The sequence below is a fragment of the Carcharodon carcharias genome, chromosome 9 (assembly GCF_017639515.1).
Source record: "Carcharodon carcharias isolate sCarCar2 chromosome 9, sCarCar2.pri, whole genome shotgun sequence".
In the NCBI taxonomy this organism is placed as follows: domain Eukaryota; kingdom Metazoa; phylum Chordata; class Chondrichthyes; order Lamniformes; family Lamnidae; genus Carcharodon; species Carcharodon carcharias.
In genome coordinates, this window is record NC_054475.1 from 69,072,647 (window position 1) to 69,087,382 (window position 14,736).

Here is a 14,736-nt window from a genome sequence, read left to right on the forward strand (position 1 = left end):
GAGGAGGGGAAACAGTGCAGGTTGAAGTAGGGGAAGCAGAAACAATGCAGTTTGAAGTAGAGGAAGAAGAAACAGTGCAGTTGGAAGTAGAGGGAATAGAAACAGATGTTTGAAGTAGGAGGAGGTGAAACAGTGCAGTTTGAAGTAGAGGGGAGCAGAAAAAGTGCAGTTTGAAGTAGGAGGAGGAGAAACAGTGCAGTTTGAAGTAGGAGGAGGAGAAACAGTGCAGTTTGAAGTAGGAGGGGCAGAAACAGTGCAATTTGAAGTAGTGGGGAGCAGAAACAGTGCAGTTTGAAGGAGAGGGAGCAGAAACAGTGCAGTTTGAAGTAGGGGGGAGCAGAAACAAAGCAGTTTGAAGTGGGGGGAGGAGAAACATTGCAGTTTGAAGTAGGGGGGAGCAGAAACAGTGCAGTTTGAAGTAGAGGGAATAGAAACAGAGCAGTTTGAAGTAGGTGGAGGAGGGGAAACAGTGCAGGTTGAAGTAGGGGAAGCAGAAACAATGCAGTTTGAAGTAGAGGAAGAAGAAACAGTGCAGTGTGAAGTTGGGGGGAGGAGAAACATTGCAGTTTGAAGTTGGGGGGAGCAGAAACAGTGCAGTTTGAAGTAGTGGGGTCCGGAAACAGTGCAGCTTGAAGTGGGAGGAGGAGAAACAGTGCAGTTTGAAGTAGGGGGGAGCAGAAAGAGTGCAGTTTGAAGTAGGAGGAGGGGAAACAGTGCAGTTTGAAGTGGGGGGAGCAGAAACAGTGCAATTTGAAATAGAGGGAGCAGAAACAGTGCAGGTTGAAGTAGGGGAACAGAAACAGTGCAGTTTGAAATAGTGGGGAGCAGAAACAGTGCAGTTTGAAGGAGAGGGAGCAGAAACAGTGCAGTTTGAAGTAGGGGCGAGCAGAAACAAAGCAGTTTGAGGTGGGGGGAGGAGAAACATTGCAGTTTGAAGTAGGGGGGAGCAGAAACAGTGCAGTTTGAAGTAGAGGGAATAGAAACAGAGCAGTTTGAAGTTGGTGGAGGAGGGGAAACAGTGCAGGTTGAAGTAGGGGAAGAAGAAACAATGCAGTTTGAAGTAGAGGAAGAAGAAACAGTGCAGTTTGAAGTAGGGGGAGGAGAAACATTGCAGTTTGAAGTAGGGGAGAGCAGAAAGAGTCCAGTTTGAAGTAGGGGAAGCAGAAACAGTGCAGTTTGAAGTAGGAGGAGGAGAAACAGTGCAGTTTGAAGTAGGGGGAGCAGAAACAGTGCAATTTGAAGTAGAGGGAATAGAAACAGAGCAGTTTGAAGTAGGTGGAGGAGGGAAACAGTGCAGGTTGAAGTAGGGGAAGCAGAAACAATGCAGTTTGAAGTGGGGGGAGGAGAAACATTGCAGTTTGAAGTAGGGGAGAGCAGAAACAGTGCAGTTTGAAGTAGGTGGAGGAGGGGAAACAGTGCAGGTTGAAGTAGGGGAAGCAGAAACAATGCAGTTTGAAGTAGAGGAAGAAGAAACAGTGCAGTTGGAAGTAGAGGGAATAGAAACAGATGTTTGAAGTAGGAGGAGGTGAAACAGTGCAGTTTGAAGTAGAGGGGAGCAGAAAAAGTGCAGTTTGAAGTAGGAGGAGGAGAAACAGTGCAGTTTGAAGTAGGAGGAGGAGAAACAGTGCAGTTTGAAGTAGGAGGGGCAGAAACAGTGCAATTTGAAGTAGAGGGAACAGAAACAGTGCAGTTTGAAGTAGTGGGGAGCAGAAACAGTGCAGTTTGAAGTAGTGGGGAGCAGAAACAGTGCAGTTTGAAGTAGTGGGGAGCAGAAACAGTGCAGTTTGAAGGAGAGGGAGCAGAAACAGTGCAGTTTGAAGTAGGGGGGAGCAGAAACAAAGCAGTTTGAAGTGGGGGGAGGAGAAACATTGCAGTTTGAAGTAGGGGGGAGCAGAAACAGTGCAGTTTGAAGTAGAGGGAATAGAAACAGAGCAATTTGAAGTAGGTGGAGGAGGGGAAACAGTGCAGGTTGAAGTAGGGGAAGCAGAAACAATGCAGTTTGAAGTAGAGGAAGAAGAAACAGTGCAGTTTGAAGTAGGGGGAGGAGAAACATTGCAGTTTGAAGTAGGGGGAGGAGAAACATTGCAGTTTGAAGTAGGGGAGAGCAGAAAGAGTCCAGTTTGAAGTAGGGGAAGCAGAAACAGTGCATTTTGAATTAGGGGGTAGCAGAAAGAGTGCAGTTTGAAGTAGGGGAAGCAGAATCAGTGCAATTTGAAATAGAGGGAACAAACAGTGCAGTTTGAAGTAGTGGGGAGCAGAAACAGCGCAGTTTGAAGGAGAGGGAGCAGAAACAGTGCAGTTTGAAGTAGGAGGAGCAGAAACAAAGCAGTTTGAAGTGGGGGGAGGAGAAACATTGCAATTTGAAGTAGGTGGAGGAGGGGAAACAGTGCAGGTTAAAGTAGGGGAAGCAGAAACAATGCAGTTTGAAGTAGAGGAAGAAGAAACAGTGCAGTTTGAAGTAGTGGGGAGCAGAAACAGTGCAGTTGGAAGTAGAGGGAATAGAAACAGATGTTTGAAGTAGGAGGAGGTGAAACAGTGCAGTTTGAAGTAGAGGGGAGCAGAAAAAGTGAAGTTTGAAGTAGGAGGAGGAGAAACAGTGCAGTTTGAAGTAGGAGGAGCAGAAACAGTGCAATTTGAAGTAGAGGGAACAGAAACAGTGCAGTTTGAAGTAGTGGGGAGCAGAAACAGTGCAGTTTGAAGGAGAGGGAGCAGAAACAGTGCAGTTTGAAGTAGGGGGGAGCAGAAACAAAGCAGTTTGAAGTGGGGGGAGGAGAAACATTGCAGTTTGAAGTAGGGGGGGAGCAGAAACAGTGCAGTTTGAAGTAGAGGGAATAGAAACAGAGCAGTTTGAAGTAGGTGGAGGAGGGGAAACAGTGCAGGTTGAAGTAGGGGAAGCAGAAACAATGCAGTTTGAAGTAGAGGAAGAAGAAACAGTGCAGTTTGAAGTAGGGGGAGGAGAAACATTGCAGTTTGAAGTAGGGGAGAGCAGAAAGAGTCCAGTGTGAAGTAGGGGAAGCAGAAACAGTGCAGTTTGAAGTAGAGGAAGAAGAAACAGTGCAGTTTGAAGTAGGGGGAGGAGAAACATTGCAGTTTGAAGTAGGGTGGAGCAGAAACAGTGCAGTTGGAAGTAGAGGGAATAGAAACAGATGTTTGAAGTAGGAGGTGAAACAGTGCAGTTTGAAGTAGAGGGGAGAAGAAACAGTGCAGTTTGAAGTAGGAGGAGGAGAAACAGTGCAGTTTGAAGTAGGAGGAGGAGAAACAGTGCAGTTTGAAGTAGGAGGAGGAGAAACAGTGCAGTTTGAAGTAGGAGGAGGAGAAACAGTGCAGTTTGAAGTAGGAGGAGCAGAAACAGTGCAATTTGAAGTAGAGGGAACAGAAACAGTGCAGTTTGAAGTAGTGGGGAGCAGAAACAGTGCAGTTTGAAGTAGGGGCGAGCAGAAACAAAGCAGTTTGAAGTGGGGGGAGGAGAAACATTGCAGTTTGAAGTAGGGGGGAGCAGAAACAGTGCAGTTTGAAGTAGAGGGAATAGAAACAGAGCAGTTTGAAGTTGGTGGAGGAGGGGAAACAGTGCAGGTTGAAGTAGGGGAAGAAGAAACAATGCAGTTTGAAGTAGAGGAAGAAGAAACAGTGCAGTTTGAAGTAGGGGGAGGAGAAACATTGCAGTTTCAAGTAGGGGAGAGCAGAAAGAGTCCAGTTTGAAGTAGGGGAAGCAGAAACAGTGCAGTTTGAAGTAGGAGGAGAAGAAACAGTGCAGTTTGAATTAGGGGGGAGCAGAAACAGTGCAGATTGAAGAAGGATGAGGAGAAACAGTGCAGTTTGAATTAGGGGGGAGCAGAAAGAGTGCAGTTTGAAGTAGGGGAAGCAGAATCAGTGCAGTTTGAAGTAGGAGGAGGAGAAACAGTGCAGTTTGAAGTAGGGGGAGCAGAAACAGTGCAATTTGAAGTAGAGGGAATAGAAACAGAGCAGTTTGAAGTAGGTGGAGGAGGGGAAACAGTGCAGGTTGAAGTAGGGGAAGCAGAAACAATGCAGTTTGAAGTGGGGGGAGGAGAAACATTGCAGTTTGAAGTAGGGGAGAGCAGAAACAGTGCAGTTTGAAGTAGGTGGAGGAGGGGAAACAGTGCAGGTTGAAGTAGGGGAAGCAGAAACAGTGCAGTTTGAAGTAGAGGGAATAGAAACAGAGCAGTTTGAAGTAGGTGGAGGAGAGAAACAGTGCAGGTTGAAGTAGGGGAAGCAGAAACAATGCAGTTTGAAGTAGAGGAAGAAGAAACAGTGCAGTGTGAAGTTGGGGGGAGGAGAAACATTGCAGTTTGAAGTTGGGGGGAGCAGAAACAGTGCAGTTTGAAGTAGTGGGGTCCGGAAACAGTGCAGCTTGAAGTGGGAGGAGGAGAAACAGTGCAGTTTGAAGTAGGGGGGAGCAGAAAGAGTGCAGTTTGAAGTAGGAGGAGGGGAAACAGTGCAGTTTGAAGTGGGGGGAGCAGAAACAGTGCAATTTGAAATAGAGGGAGCAGAAACAGTGCAGGTTGAAGTAGGGGAACAGAAACAGTGCAGTTTGAAATAGTGGGGAGCAGAAACAGTGCAGTTTGAAGGAGAGGGAGCAGAAACAGTGCAGTTTGAAGTAGGGGCGAGCAGAAACAAAGCAGTTTGAGGTGGGGGGAGGAGAAACATTGCAGTTTGAAGTAGGGGGGAGCAGAAACAGTGCAGTTTGAAGTAGAGGGAATAGAAACAGAGCAGTTTGAAGTTGGTGGAGGAGGGGAAACAGTGCAGGTTGAAGTAGGGGAAGAAGAAACAATGCAGTTTGAAGTAGAGGAAGAAGAAACAGTGCAGTTTGAAGTAGGGGGAGGAGAAACATTGCAGTTTGAAGTAGGGGAGAGCAGAAAGAGTCCAGTTTGAAGTAGGGGAAGCAGAAACAGTGCAGTTTGAAGTAGGAGGAGGAGAAACAGTGCAGTTTGAAGTAGGGGGAGCAGAAACAGTGCAATTTGAAGTAGAGGGAATAGAAACAGAGCAGTTTGAAGTAGGTGGAGGAGGGGAAACAGTGCAGGTTGAAGTAGGGGAAGCAGAAACAATGCAGTTTGAAGTGGGGGGAGGAGAAACATTGCAGTTTGAAGTAGGGGAGAGCAGAAACAGTGCAGTTTGAAGTAGGTGGAGGAGGGGAAACAGTGCAGGTTGAAGTAGGGGAAGCAGAAACAATGCAGTTTGAAGTAGAGGAAGAAGAAACAGTGCAGTTGGAAGTAGAGGGAATAGAAACAGATGTTTGAAGTAGGAGGAGGTGAAACAGTGCAGTTTGAAGTAGAGGGGAGCAGAAAAAGTGCAGTTTGAAGTAGGAGGAGGAGAAACAGTGCAGTTTGAAGTAGGAGGAGGAGAAACAGTGCAGTTTGAAGTAGGAGGGGCAGAAACAGTGCAATTTGAAGTAGAGGGAACAGAAACAGTGCAGTTTGAAGTAGTGGGGAGCAGAAACAGTGCAGTTTGAAGTAGTGGGGAGCAGAAACAGTGCAGTTTGAAGTAGTGGGGAGCAGAAACAGTGCAGTTTGAAGGAGAGGGAGCAGAAACAGTGCAGTTTGAAGTAGGGGGGAGCAGAAACAAAGCAGTTTGAAGTGGGGGGAGGAGAAACATTGCAGTTTGAAGTAGGGGGGAGCAGAAACAGTGCAGTTTGAAGTAGAGGGAATAGAAACAGAGCAATTTGAAGTAGGTGGAGGAGGGGAAACAGTGCAGGTTGAAGTAGGGGAAGCAGAAACAATGCAGTTTGAAGTAGAGGAAGAAGAAACAGTGCAGTTTGAAGTAGGGGGAGGAGAAACATTGCAGTTTGAAGTAGGGGGAGGAGAAACATTGCAGTTTGAAGTAGGGGAGAGCAGAAAGAGTCCAGTTTGAAGTAGGGGAAGCAGAAACAGTGCATTTTGAATTAGGGGGTAGCAGAAAGAGTGCAGTTTGAAGTAGGGGAAGCAGAATCAGTGCAATTTGAAATAGAGGGAACAAACAGTGCAGTTTGAAGTAGTGGGGAGCAGAAACAGCGCAGTTTGAAGGAGAGGGAGCAGAAACAGTGCAGTTTGAAGTAGGAGGAGCAGAAACAAAGCAGTTTGAAGTGGGGGGAGGAGAAACATTGCAATTTGAAGTAGGTGGAGGAGGGGAAACAGTGCAGGTTAAAGTAGGGGAAGCAGAAACAATGCAGTTTGAAGTAGAGGAAGAAGAAACAGTGCAGTTTGAAGTAGTGGGGAGCAGAAACAGTGCAGTTGGAAGTAGAGGGAATAGAAACAGATGTTTGAAGTAGGAGGAGGTGAAACAGTGCAGTTTGAAGTAGAGGGGAGCAGAAAAAGTGAAGTTTGAAGTAGGAGGAGGAGAAACAGTGCAGTTTGAAGTAGGAGGAGCAGAAACAGTGCAATTTGAAGTAGAGGGAACAGAAACAGTGCAGTTTGAAGTAGTGGGGAGCAGAAACAGTGCAGTTTGAAGGAGAGGGAGCAGAAACAGTGCAGTTTGAAGTAGGGGGGAGCAGAAACAAAGCAGTTTGAAGTGGGGGGAGGAGAAACATTGCAGTTTGAAGTAGGGGGGAGCAGAAACAGTGCAGTTTGAAGTAGAGGGAATAGAAACAGAGCAGTTTGAAGTAGGTGGAGGAGGGGAAACAGTGCAGGTTGAAGTAGGGGAAGCAGAAACAATGCAGTTTGAAGTAGAGGAAGAAGAAACAGTGCAGTTTGAAGTAGGGGGAGGAGAAACATTGCAGTTTGAAGTAGGGGAGAGCAGAAAGAGTCCAGTGTGAAGTAGGGGAAGCAGAAACAGTGCAGTTTGAAGTAGAGGAAGAAGAAACAGTGCAGTTTGAAGTAGGGGGAGGAGAAACATTGCAGTTTGAAGTAGGGTGGAGCAGAAACAGTGCAGTTGGAAGTAGAGGGAATAGAAACAGATGTTTGAAGTAGGAGGTGAAACAGTGCAGTTTGAAGTAGAGGGGAGAAGAAACAGTGCAGTTTGAAGTAGGAGGAGGAGAAACAGTGCAGTTTGAAGTAGGAGGAGGAGAAACAGTGCAGTTTGAAGTAGGAGGAGGAGAAACAGTGCAGTTTGAAGTAGGAGGAGGAGAAACAGTGCAGTTTGAAGTAGGAGGAGCAGAAACAGTGCAATTTGAAGTAGAGGGAACAGAAACAGTGCAGTTTGAAGTAGTGGGGAGCAGAAACAGTGCAGTTTGAAGGAGAGGGAGCAGAAACAGTGCAGTTTGAAGTAGGGGCGAGCAGAAACAAAGCAGTTTGAAGTGGGGGGAGGAGAAACATTGCAGTTTGAAGTAGGGGGGAGCAGAAACAGTGCAGTTTGAAGTAGAGGGAATAGAAACAGAGCAGTTTGAAGTTGGTGGAGGAGGGGAAACAGTGCAGGTTGAAGTAGGGGAAGAAGAAACAATGCAGTTTGAAGTAGAGGAAGAAGAAACAGTGCAGTTTGAAGTAGGGGGAGGAGAAACATTGCAGTTTCAAGTAGGGGAGAGCAGAAAGAGTCCAGTTTGAAGTAGGGGAAGCAGAAACAGTGCAGTTTGAAGTAGGAGGAGAAGAAACAGTGCAGTTTGAATTAGGGGGGAGCAGAAACAGTGCAGATTGAAGAAGGATGAGGAGAAACAGTGCAGTTTGAATTAGGGGGGAGCAGAAAGAGTGCAGTTTGAAGTAGGGGAAGCAGAATCAGTGCAGTTTGAAGTAGGAGGAGGAGAAACAGTGCAGTTTGAAGTAGGGGGAGCAGAAACAGTGCAATTTGAAGTAGAGGGAATAGAAACAGAGCAGTTTGAAGTAGGTGGAGGAGGGGAAACAGTGCAGGTTGAAGTAGGGGAAGCAGAAACAATGCAGTTTGAAGTGGGGGGAGGAGAAACATTGCAGTTTGAAGTAGGGGAGAGCAGAAACAGTGCAGTTTGAAGTAGGTGGAGGAGGGGAAACAGTGCAGGTTGAAGTAGGGGAAGCAGAAACAATGCAGTTTGAACTAGAGGAAGAAGAAACAGTGCAGTTGGAAGTAGAGGGAATAGAAACAGATGTTTGAAGTAGGAGGAGGTGAAGCAGTGCAGTTTGAAGTAGAGGGGAGCAGAAAAAGTGAAGTTTGAAGTAGGAGGAGGAGAAACAGTGCAGTTTGAAGTAGGAGGAGGAGAAACAGTGCAGTTTGAAGTAGGAGGGGCAGAAACAGTGCAATTTGAAGTAGAGGGAACAGAAACAGTGCAGTTTGAAGTAGTGGGGAGCAGAAACAGTGCAGTTTGAAGGAGAGGGAGCAGAAACAGTGCAGTTTGAAGTAGGGGGGAGCAGAAACAAAGCAGTTTGAAGTGGGGGGAGGAGAAACATTGCAGTTTGAAGTAGGGGGGAGCAGAAACAGTGCAGTTTGAAGTAGAGGGAATAGAAACAGAGCAATTTGAAGTAGGTGGAGGAGGGGAAACAGTGCAGGTTGAAGTAGGGGAAGCAGAAACAATGCAGTTTGAAGTAGAGGAAGAAGAAACAGTGCAGTTTGAAGTAGGGGGAGGAGAAACATTGCAGTTTTAAGTAGGGGGAGGAGAAACATTGCAGTTTGAAGTAGGGGAGAGCAGAAAGAGTCCAGTTTGAAGTAGGGGAAGCAGAAACAGTGCATTTTGAATTAGGGGGTAGCAGAAAGAGTGCAGTTTGAAGTAGGGGAAGCAGAATCAGTGCAATTTGAAGTAGAGGGAACAAACAGTGCAGTTTGAAGTAGTGGGGAGCAGAAACAGTGCAGTTTGAAGGAGAGGGAGCAGAAACAGTGCAGTTTGAAGTAGGAGGAGCAGAAACAAAGCAGTTTGAAGTGGGGGGAGGAGAAACATTGCAATTTGAAGTAGGTGGAGGAGGGGAAACAGTGCAGGTTAAAGTAGGGGAAGCAGAAACAATGCAGTTTGAAGTAGAGGAAGAAGAAACAGTGCAGTTTGAAGTAGTGGGGAGCAGAAACAGTGCAGTTGGAAGTAGAGGGAATAGAAACAGATGTTTGAAGTAGGAGGAGGTGAAACAGTGCAGTTTGAAGTAGAGGGGAGCAGAAAAAGTGAAGTTTGAAGTAGGAGGAGGAGAAACAGTGCAGTTTGAAGTAGGAGGAGGAGAAACAGTGCAGTTTGAAGTAGGAGGAGCAGAAACAGTGCAATTTGAAGTAGAGGGAACAGAAACAGTGCAGTTTGAAGTAGTGGCGAGCAGAAACAGTGCAGTTTGAAGGAGAGGGAGCAGAAACAGTGCAGTTTGAAGTAGGGGGGAGCAGAAACAGTGCAGTTTGAAGTAGGGGGGAGCAGAAACATTGCAGTTTGAAGTAGGGGGGAGCAGAAACAGTGCAGTTTGAAGTAGAGGGAATAGAAACAGAGCAGTTTGAAGTAGGTGGAGGAGGGGAAACAGTGCAGGTTGAAGTAGGGGAAGCAGAAACAATGCAGTTTGAAGTAGAGGAAGAAGAAACAGTGCAGTTTGAAGTAGGGGGAGGAGAAACATTGCAGTTTGAAGTAGGGGAGAGCAGAAAGAGTCCAGTGTGAAGTAGGGGAAGCAGAAACAGTGCAGTTTGAAGTAGAGGAAGAAGAAACAGTGCAGTTTGAAGTAGGGGGAGGAGAAACATTGCAGTTTGAAGTAGGGTGGAGCAGAAACAGTGCAGTTGGAAGTAGAGGGAATAGAAACAGATGTTTGAAGTAGGAGGTGAAACAGTGCAGTTTGAAGTAGAGGGGAGAAGAAAAAGTGAAGTTTGAAGTAGGAGGAGGAGAAACAGTGCAGTTTGAAGGAGAGGGAAGAGAAACAGATGTTTGAAGTAGGAGGAGCAGAAACAGTGCAGTTTGAAGTAGGAGGAGCAGAAACAGTGCAATTTGAAGTAGAGGGAACAGAAACAGTGCAGTTTGAAGTAGTGGGGAGCAGAAACAGTGCAGTTTGAAGGAGAGGGAGCAGAAACAGTGCAGTTTGAAGTAGGGGGGAGCAGAAACAAAGCAGTTTGAAGTGGGGGGAGGAGAAACATTGCAGTTTGAAGTAGGGGGGAGCAGAAACAGTGCAGTTTGAAGTAGAGGGAATAGAAACAGAGCAGTTTGAAGTAGGTGGAGGAGGGGAAACAGTGCAGGTTGAAGTAGGGGAAGCAGAAACAATGCAGTTTGAAGTAGAGGAAGAAGAAGCAGTGCAGTTTGAAGTAGGGGGAGGAGAAACATTGCAGTTTGAAGTAGGGGAGAGCAGAAAGAGTCCAGTTTGAAGTAGGGGAAGCAGAAACAGTGCAGTTTGAATTAGGGGGGAGCAGAAAGAGTGCAGTTTGAAGTAGGGGAAGCAGAATCAGTGCAGTTTGAATGAGGAGGAGGAGAAACAGTGCAGTTTGAAGTAGGGGGAGCAGAAACAGTGCAATTTGAAGTAGAGGGAACAGAAACAGTGCAGTTTGAAGTAGTGGGGAGCAGAAACAGTGCAGTTTGAAGGAGAGGGAGCAGAAACAGTGCAGTTTGAAGGAGAGGGAGCAGAAACAGTGCAGTTTGAAGTAGGGGGAGCAGAAACAAAGCAGTTTGAAGTGGGGGGAGGAGAAACATTGCAGTTTGAAGTAGGGGGGAGCAGAAACAGTGCAGTTTGAAGTAGGTGGAGGAGGGGAAACAGTGCAGGTTGAAGAAGGGGAAGCAGAAACAATGCAGTTTGAAGTAGAGGAAGAAGAAACAGTGCAGTTTGAAGTAGGGGGAGGAGAAACATTGCAGTTTGAAGGAGGGTGGAGCAGAAACAGTGCAGTTGGAAGTAGAGGGAATAGAAACAGATGTTTGAAGTAGGAGGAGGTGAAACAGTGCAGTTTGAAGTAAAGAGGGGAGCAGAAAAAGTGCAGTTTGAAGTAGGGGGGAGCAGAAACAAAGCAGTTTGAAATGGGGGGAGGAGAAACATTGCAGTTTGAAGTAGGGGGGAGCAGAAACAGTGCAGTTTGAAGTAGAGGGAATAGAAACAGAGCAGTTTGAAGTAGGTGGAGGAGAGAAACAGTGCAGGTTGAAGTAGGGGAAGCAGAAACAATGCAGTTTGAAGTAGAGGAAGAAGAAACAGTGCAGTGTGAAGTTGGGGGGAGGAGAAACATTGCAGTTTGAAGTTGGGGGGAGCAGAAACAGTGCAGTTTGAAGTAGTGGGGTCCGGAAACAGTGCAGCTTGAAGTGGGAGGAGGAGAAACAGTGCAGTTTGAAGTAGGGGGGAGCAGAAAGAGTGCAGTTTGAAGTAGGAGGAGGGGAAACAGTGCAGTTTGAAGTGGGGGGAGCAGAAACAGTGCAATTTGAAATAGAGGGAGCAGAAACAGTGCAGGTTGAAGTAGGGGAACAGAAACAGTGCAGTTTGAAGTAGGAGGAGGAGAAACATTGCAGTTTGAAGTTGGGGGGAGCAGAAACAGTGCAGTTTGAAGTAGTGGGGAGAAGAAACAGTGCAGTTTGAAGTAGTGGGGACCGGAAACAGTGCAGCTTGAAGTGGGAGGAGGGGAAACAGTGCAGTTTGAAGTGGTGGGAGCAGAAACAGTGCAATTTGAAATAGAGGGAGCAGAAACAGTGCAGGTTGAAGTAGGGGAACAGAAACAGTGCAGTTTGAAGTAGGGGAAGCAGAAACAGTGCAGTTTGAAGTAGGGGAGAGCAGAAACAGTGCAGTTTGAAGGAGAGGGAGCAGAAACAGTGCTGTTTGAAATAGCAGGACGTGAAACAGTGCAGTTTGAAGTAGGGGGGAGCAGAAACAGTGCAGTTTAAAGTGGGAGGAGGAGAAACAGTGCAGTTTAAATTAGGGGGAGCAGAAACAGTGCAGTTTGAAGAAGGAGGGGGAGAAACAGTGCAGTTTGAAGTACGAGGAGGAGAAACAGTGCAGTTTGAAGGAGAGGGAGCAGAAACAGTGCAGTTTGAAGTAGGAGGAGGAGAAACAGTGCAGTTTGAAGTAGGAGGAGGAGAAACAGTGCTGTTTGAAATAGCAGGACGTGAAACAGTGCAGTTTGAATTAGGGGGGAGCAGAAACAGTGCAGATTGAAGAAGGATGAGGAGAAACAGTGCAGTTTGAAGTAGGGGAAGCAGAATCAGTGCAGTTTGAAGTAGTGGGGAGCAGAAACAGTGCAGTTTGAAGTAGGAGGAGGAGAAACAGTGCAGTTTGAAGTAGGAGGAGGAGAAACAGTGCAGTTTGAAGTAGGAGGAGGAGAAACAGTGCAGTTTGAAGTAGGAGGAGGAGAAACAGTGCAGTTTGAAGTAGGAGGAGGAGAAACAGTGCAGTTTGAAGTAGGAGGAGGAGAAACAGTGCAGTTTGAAGTAGGAGGAGGAGAAACAGTGCAGTTTGAAGTAGGAGGAGGAGAAACAGTGCAGTTTGAAGTAGGAGGAGCAGAAACAGTGCAGTTTGAAGTAGGAGGAGCAGAAACAGTGCAATTTGAAGTAGAGGGAACAGAAACAGTGCAGTTTGAAGTAGTGGGGAGCAGAAACAGTGCAGTTTGAAGGAGAGGGAGCAGAAACAGTGCAGTTTGAAGTAGGGGCGAGCAGAAACAAAGCAGTTTGAAGTGGGGGGAGGAGAAACATTGCAGTTTGAAGTAGGGGGGAGCAGAAACAGTGCAGTTTGAAGTAGAGGGAATAGAAACAGAGCAGTTTGAAGTTGGTGGAGGAGGGGAAACAGTGCAGGTTGAAGTAGGGGAAGAAGAAACAATGCAGTTTGAAGTAGAGGAAGAAGAAACAGTGCAGTTTGAAGTAGGGGGAGGAGAAACATTGCAGTTTGAAGTAGGGGAGAGCAGAAAGAGTCCAGTTTGAAGTAGGGGAAGCAGAAACAGTGCAGTTTGAATTAGGGGGGAGCAGAAACAGTGCAGATTGAAGAAAGATGAGGAGAAACAGTGCAGTTTGAATTAGGGGGGAGCAGAAAGAGTGCAGTTTGAAGTAGGGGAAGCAGAATCAGTGCAGTTTGAAGTAGGAGGAGGAGAAACAGTGCAGTTTGAAGTAGAGGGAATAGAAACAGAGCAGTTTGAAGTAGGTGGAGGAGGGGAAACAGTGCAGGTTGAAGTAGGGGAAGCAGAAACAATGCAGTTTGAAGTGGGGGGAGGAGAAACATTGCAGTTTGAAGTAGGGGAGAGCAGAAACAGTGCAGTTTGAAGTAGGTGGAGGAGGGGAAACAGTGCAGGTTGAAGTAGGGGAAGCAGAAACAATGCAGTTTGAAGTAGAGGAAGAAGAAACAGTGCAGTTGGAAGTAGAGGGAATAGAAACAGATGTTTGAAGTAGGAGGAGGTGAAACAGTGCAGTTTGAAGTAGAGGGGAGCAGAAAAAGTGAAGTTTGAAGTAGGAGGAGGAGAAACAGTGCAGTTTGAAGTAGGAGGAGGAGAAACAGTGCAGTTTGAAGTAGGAGGGGCAGAAACAGTGCAATTTGAAGTAGTGGGGAGCAGAAACAGTGCAGTTTGAAGGAGAGGGAGCAGAAACAGTGCAGTTTGAAGTAGGGGGGAGCAGAAACAAAGCAGTTTGAAGTGGGGGGAGGAGAAACATTGCAGTTTGAAGTAGGGGGGAGCAGAAACAGTGCAGTTTGAAGTAGAGGGAATAGAAACAGAGCAGTTTGAAGTAGGTGGAGGAGGGGAAACAGTGCAGGTTGAAGTAGGGGAAGCAGAAACAATGCAGTTTGAAGTAGAGGAAGAAGAAACAGTGCAGTGTGAAGTTGGGGGGAGGAGAAACATTGCAGTTTGAAGTTGGGGGGAGCAGAAACAGTGCAGTTTGAAGTAGTGGGGTCCGGAAACAGTGCAGCTTGAAGTGGGAGGAGGAGAAACAGTGCAGTTTGAAGTAGGGGGGAGCAGAAAGAGTGCAGTTTGAAGTAGGAGGAGGGGAAACAGTGCAGTTTGAAGTGGGGGGAGCAGAAACAGTGCAATTTGAAATAGAGGGAGCAGAAACAGTGCAGGTTGAAGTAGGGGAACAGAAACAGTGCAGTTTGAAATAGTGGGGAGCAGAAACAGTGCAGTTTGAAGGAGAGGGAGCAGAAACAAAGCAGTTTGAAGTGGGGGAGGAGAAACATTGCAGTTTGAAGTAGGGGGGAGCAGAAACAGTGCAGTTTGAAGTAGAGGGAATAGAAACAGAGCAGTTTGAAGTAGGTGGAGGAGGGGAAACAGTGCAGGTTGAAGTAGGGGAAGCAGAAACAATGCAGTTTGAAGTAGAGGAAGAAGAAACAGTGCAGTTTGAAGTAGGGGGAGGAGAAACATTGCAGTTTGAAGTAGGGGAGAGCAGAAAGAGTCCAGTGGGAAGGAGGGGAAGCAGAAACAGTGCAGTTTGAAGTAGAGGAAGAAGAAACAGTGCAGTTTGAAGTAGGGGGAGGAGAAACATTGCAGTTTGAAGTAGGGTGGAGCAGAAACAGTGCAGTTGGAAGTAGAGGGAATAGAAACAGATGTTTGAAGTAGGAGGTGAAACAGTGCAGTTTGAAGTAGAGGGGAGAAGAAACAGTGCAGTTTGAAGTAGGAGGAGGAGAAACAGTGCAGTTTGAAGTAGGAGGAGGAGAAACAGTGCAGTTTGAAGTAGGAGGAGGAGAAACAGTGCAGTTTGAAGTAGGAGGAGGAGAAACAGTGCAGTTTGAAGTAGGAGGAGGAGAAACAGTGCAGTTTGAAGTAGGAGGAGGAGAAACAGTGCAGTTTGAAGTAGGAGGAGGAGAAACAGTGCAGTTTGAAGTAGGAGGAGCAGAAACAGTGCAATTTGAAGTAGAGGGAACAGAAACAGTGCAGTTTGAAGTAGTGGGGAGCAGAAACAGTGCAGTTTGAAGGAGAGGGAGCAGAAACAGTGCAGTTTGAAGTAGGGGCGAGCAGAAACAAAGCAGTTTGAAGTGGGGGGAGGAGAAACATTGCAGTTTGAAGTAGGGGGGAGCAGAAACA